The sequence below is a fragment of the Peromyscus eremicus genome, chromosome 1, assembly GCF_949786415.1.
Source record: "Peromyscus eremicus chromosome 1, PerEre_H2_v1, whole genome shotgun sequence".
Taxonomy (NCBI): domain Eukaryota; kingdom Metazoa; phylum Chordata; class Mammalia; order Rodentia; family Cricetidae; genus Peromyscus; species Peromyscus eremicus.
In genome coordinates, this window is record NC_081416.1 from 639056 (window position 1) to 645183 (window position 6128).

General features: G+C 46.0%; 1 long non-coding RNA gene across 1 annotated transcript; it reads right to left on the bottom strand.

Moving 5' to 3' along the window:
- Positions 1-873: 873 nt before the first annotated feature.
- LOC131895329 (uncharacterized) lies at positions 874-3970 on the bottom strand. The gene is made up of 2 exons (XR_009375147.1): positions 3899-3970; positions 874-1259 (listed from the first exon to the last, which is right to left on the bottom strand). It is a non-coding gene; the product is annotated as an uncharacterized LOC131895329 (long non-coding RNA).
- Positions 3971-6128: the final 2158 nt, after the last annotated feature.

Genomic DNA, 6128 nt, shown 5'->3' on the forward strand with positions numbered 1-6128 from the left:
AAAGGCACAGGTAACACTGTGAGAAGCAACCCTGGGCACACCCGGTCATGGTACAAGCCACCCTCTGTTATGTCTACACAAGAGTCAGAGTTCTCCTTTACGAGAACCAAACAGAAGATGAGTGCTTGAATCCCATCATCTCCCTATTCCTAGGAAGAAGGGACTTCAGACAGGAGGTATTTTATAGATAAGTAGAGCAGCAGCAAGGACAAATGGCAAAACAGAGGAATAAAAATGAGAAGGGGGAAATTGAAAAGCAGAGAATCGTCCAAGAACCTGCCAGTCTGTACTTGGTTGTCACCTGCTGCAAGCCGCAAAAATATACAAGCAGGACTTCAGCTGATTGTGACAAAGCTAATACCTGGAAGAAGCCAAGGGCCTTCCAGAGGTCAAGCTGAGGCCCAAGGAGCTTTGGTGATATTTGGCTTTTGATTATCAGCCGTTTCCTGCTATGAGTTTCTTGTGTGCTAGTGTAGCTTTTCCATCATTTATGGGGCACCATTTCCCCTCTACTAAAGGAATATTTGGATAACCTTGTGTTCTGACAGCTATGCACAGCCAGAACCCCAGTTCAAACCTCTCTGTAATTATTGTCACTGGCAGCATCCGGCCAGGTCCATCCCCAGACAGAGGAAAATACCTTATCAGAGACACCTCTGTACTCTCTTAAGCGTCCAGACTACCTGTTTGAGAAGGCCTGGTGGATGTGTCAATTAAGCTTAACTTCCTCCTTTCCCAAATCTTACCTCCAGTTCCAGATCTCCCTTTAACTATCACCTGAGGCATCTAGCTGTACACAGGTTGCCTAGCGACCAAGCACACTTGGCCCAACACTGCAGGAAAAAACAGCAGATAGCTTAGACAGATAAGAACCACAGGAAAAAAGAAGGCAGTTTTATTTTCTCCCATTGACCTAGCAACTTATAGATTCTTAACATTTTCTACCAATCATGTTTAAGATTATAGTTGAGCACATAAGATCCCTCTTCTTAGATATTACCTGAATTTAGTCTTTAGTTAATTCATTAGTCACTTCCCTTTTGGGTTGCAAATGATAATTATCAATTACTGCCCCTCTATGTGATTCTTATCACCCTTCCGTTTGACTGTGGAAGCCTGGTGGTCACTGCCTGAGGAAAATTCTTACCTGCCTTTATGACCACGTAGAATTCAAGCCTGGTGACCTTGCTCGACCAGGAGATTGCTATTGCTTGGGTTTATAACTGGATTCCTGGGAGACTTAGGAGGAACCTGGAGAACTTAGAGACAGAGAATGGAGAGGAATAAGGAGGATTTTGACCAGAGAGTACGTGTGGACGAGATGGAAGATGAGGAAGAGTCAGATGGGGAAGTACTAACTGGGTAAGAATAAGATGAAAAGGGCCTAGATGAGGCAGAATTAAGACAGAACTTAGAGGGAGCAGTAGATAAATACAGAGAGAAATCAGGCAAGAAAGGAGCTAGGCATGAGAACAGAACTGAAGCTGTGTAAATAGGATGTTATCCCAGAGGAATTAAAGCAAGTGGACTATAGAGCTCAGTGTGCTGAGATTCTACTTTCCAAAAATAGTCCTCGCCATTCATAGTTTTTCTCTTGAGCCCCTGGGAAGTATTAATATTAAGGCTGGTCCTTCTAATATTATACAAGAGTCACCGTGAGGCTTACTGCCTCCGAAGACTGACTTTGAGTGTCCAGGCTTTTCATGAATCACTACTAACTTCTGTCCCATTCAGTCTGAACACCTTCCTTTCCTAGTATCTGTACACTAGCTTATTTTGTGCTCAAAAGGAGTGGAACCAGAGGAAATGGGTTCATAAATCCATTTGTAAATAGTTTTTTTATTGTATTTATGTGTGAGTGTGAAAGTCTGTGTACAGTGAGTGTGTGCTGATGCTCTCAAAGGCCAGAAGAGAGTGTCAGATCCCTGGAGCTAAAATTACTGGGTTTTTGTGAGCCACCCCACATAGGTGCTGGGATCCAAACTCAGGTCTTCATGGCAGAGCTGCAAGTACCACTGAGACACCTCTCCATCCACCCCCATAAATTCATTTTTAGTGCATTGATTTATTGGAGGGGTATGTGCATTCCACAGAGTGTGTGTGGAGGTCAGAGGACAACACTAGGGAGACTGTTCTCTCCTTCCACTATGTGAGTCCCAGGATTTAATTCAGATAGTCAGTCTTGGTGGCAAGCACCTTTTAACCAGATGAGCTTCTTACTAGTTGTGGTGATATAGTGTGTATCAAATAGAGCTTGCCTGAAGATCATAGGACAGAGCCAGCCACTAGATTAAACACAGAGGCCAGGCAGTGGTGGCACACTCCTTTAATCCTAGCACTTGAGAGGCAGAGATCCAAAGTTCAAAGCCACACTGATACATGAGATTGATTCAGTCTAGGAGAGAAACAGCCAGGCAGTGGTGGCACACACTTTTAATCCCAGTACTTGGGAGTCATACACCTTTAATACTAGCACTTGAGATCTCATGCCTTTGTTACCAGTATTTGGGAAGCACACATGCCATTAATCCCAGCACTAGGAAGGAAGTGAAATGGCTGGGCGGAGAAAGGTATATATGGCATGAGCAGACAGGAACTAGTTCTTTTTGGCTGAGTACTCAGAGGCATTCAGTCAGAGGATTTGTGGAGTTGGCGAGGTGAAAAGTTTCTCTAGTGGCTTATTCCTTTGTTTCTCTGATCTTTCACTCTGATATCTGGCTCCAGTTTTTTATTATAAAAATATTTAGGAATCGTGCAACAGTAACTCAAGGCAGGAACTAAAGCAGAAGCTATGGAGGAGTGCTGCTTACTAGCTTGCTGCCCATGGCTTGCCCAGCTTTCTTTCTTATAGCCCTGGGCAACCGGCCAGGGTGACACCATCCACAGTGAGCTGGGCTCTCCCAAATCAGTAATTAATCAAGAAAATGTCCCACAGAGTTGCCTGCAGGCAATCTGATATTGACTGAAGTTCCTCTACTCAGATAACTCTAGCTTGTGTTAAACTCATAAAACCAACCAGGATACATGCCATCTGATGAAGACTACTGGGGTAGTTCCCTTTCCCTGGGTGCTAATCTGTGAAGCTTGTGGTGGGTTGGGAACAGTCCTCAGCCAGACATATCTGCTTGTATGAATGACCATGTGTGGCCAGTTCTGGCCTCCCTGAATTTGGTGGCACACACAACCCATTAAGAGTATGTGAGGATTTTACCCACTCCCTCATTCTTCCCCATCCTCTGACCAAGCCACATCAAGAGACCAAGTTTTGTCTCTGGATCCTGCCTTGAGAGTGACATCAGTCATCAGTCCACATCACAAGCCTATGTTAGGATCTCTGGTAAGTGAGTCTTGGCCTTGTTCTCATTCTTGGACACACAGACCTAACAGCTGTACCCAATATGTCCAGCCTCCTTGCTGGCCCATTGTGGGCTAGGAAGAACCAAGGAGGAAATGACAAGGCTGGGAGGCCATGCCTTATCCTCCCGACACCTCCTCTGAGGGGAGTGTCTAAGGGTGACCGTGGCGGCTGAGCTTGTCTGGATTCTTCCATAATGTGGCTTTCTTGCAGGCTCCCTGCCCTTCTCTGTCCCTTTGTTACTGGAGGCCAGGACCACCAGGACCTGGTGGTAGTGGGGAACTATGGCTACACTACAGTTATTTTTGTGTCTTGGTCACAGTTCCTATTGGTGTGAGGTGCCAGTCTTGCAGTGACCCCCTGTGTTTGCTGCCTGGCTTTGGCCTTTTGCCTGTGGCTGGTGCTGACATTACTGTGCCCACCTAATTATCTGCCATGAGTTTTGGAGAAGGAAGAGAAGGAGGAGGAGGGAGAACAGGCCAAACTCTACTCCATGAAGCTATGGAGCAGAGTCTCCTCACAATAGTAGCCCCTGCTACTCACTCCCCTGAGCTGCTCCAGGAAGGCAGCTTGGCAGTGACTCAGGTATGGTTCCTGGGAATAAGGTTTGTTCTTCATTTGTTCTCTACTTGGAGTCCCTATGAATTCCATGTTCTAAGTTCTAAGTTCTTGGTGAGCTTGCCAAGGCCTTGGGAATGGGGTCTGTTTCATGAGCACTGTCCTATGCTGAGGTGGAGATGGTCAGAGCCTGTCAAAGAGGAGCAGAAGGCCCAAGCCTGAGAGGTGGTGTCAAGTTCAAGAAGAAGGGAGGTAAGAGAGTGAAAGACTTCTGAGATTGACAGCAGCCACTGCCACTAGTGTGAGTGTGAGTGTGAGTGAGTGTGTGTGTGTGCGTGTGCACGCGCGCGCGTGGGGTGGGATGGGGCGGACGGACCAGACAGCAGCGTGAGAAGGAAGTTCCTGTGGAGTCAGGACTCGAGTCAGTATACTGCTTCCAAGAAAGCAAAGGATGCTGAGAGAGACAATGATCAAAGGAGAGCCCCAGGCCTCCCTAAAAAGAGAAGCAGGGAAACAAGCATCACAGGCTACACCTTGAGGTAGCCTTCTGTGAGAATTCTTAGCAGCAGCCGAAATCGACCCACTGGGTATTAGCTGCTCTTGTGGTTTGAGTGTGAAATATCCTTCATAGATCATGTGTTTAACACTTAGTCCACAGCTGGTTTTGCTATTTTAGAAGACTGTGGAATCTTTAGGAGATGAAAGCCTTTCTAACAGAAGTGGACCCCTCCTCCATGGGCTGAACCTTGAGGTTTTATAGCCACCCATTTCCTGTCCATTCTCTGCTTCTTGACCCCATATGCAATATTGATCAGCCATCTCCCACTCTGCCATGCTGGAGTATCTCCTCAAACTGTGAGTCTAAATAAACCCTTCCTCCCTTACGTTGCTTCTCACATAGGATTTGGTCATAGCAATAAGAGAAGTAATTGCTACACCAGCTTTCTGTCACTGTGACAACACTGACATCATCGACTTATAAAGAGGAAAATCTCATTTGGCTCAGTTTTGGAGGTACTAGTCCATGATTGGTGGGTCCAGTCACTTCTGAGCCTGCGATGAGGCGAAGGACCACAGAGAAGATGCTTGATAAAGCAAAGCCATTCACTTCATGGTCAGGAAAAGGAACATGAGGGAAAGCAGAAGGGCTGGGATATTCCTATCCCTTTCAGGGCACATACCCTAAAGATCTCTTACTAGGCCTCATTTCTTAAAGTTTCTACTACTTGCCAATGGTGCCACAGTCTGGGGCCCAAACCCTTGACACATAGATCTTTAAGGGATACTCAGCACTCTATAGCACCACCTTATGTTTGTGTGAGTGTTAGCATTGTCCTCTGTTAATGTCGTGCATAGACACACCTAATCTGCCTTCCTAGCACGAACCTAGACTGTCATGTGCCGGCTACTGAAACAACAACTTGAGCCACTCCAAGGTGGTGCTGCCTGCCAGGCCACAGCTGGCACAGTTCTGTTCAACAGCATGTGTGCACCTACTTCAAAACATCATTGAATTTCCCATGTTGCTTTACTAAAAACAAGTGGGAAGTAGTAAAAAGAGAAAGTACTAATATTAGAGCTAAGCCAAATAACATTTCCATGTGTGCTAGCTAGTTTTATGTCAACTTGACACACAGAGTCGTTTTGGGAAGAAAGAATCTCAATTGAGAAAATGCCTCCACCAAATTGGCCTGTAGTGCATTTTCTTGCTTGAAGATTGATGTGGGAGAGACAAGTTCACTGTAGGCAGTCTCACCCATGGGCTGGTGGTCCCGGGTGTTATAAGAAAGCAGGCTGAGCAAGCCATGGTAAGCAAGCCAATAAGCAGCACCCCACCCACCCTTATGGCCTCTGCATCAGTTCCTGCCTCCAGATTCCTGCCCGGTTTTCCTGGACGATGGACTATAAGCTGAAATAAACCCCTTTCTCTGTAAGTTGCTTCTGGTAATGCTATTCAGCTGAGCTACATCCCCAGCCCTTGATGTGAAGTACTTTTTATCTCTCAGATTTAAGACCACTATCAGCGAAGGGTATCTTGTGAAAATTTGAAAAGGGGGTTCGTTTTTTCCTCCTCTATGTACATATAACACTATGCCAAGGTACACAGCTGAGTTTCAGTCCCCACTAAATCTGTGGCCAGATGCTGCTACATAGTGGTCAATCTGCCCAACAGTGCAGAGCTGCCCAGGATGGATGTGTATTTATAATACACAAG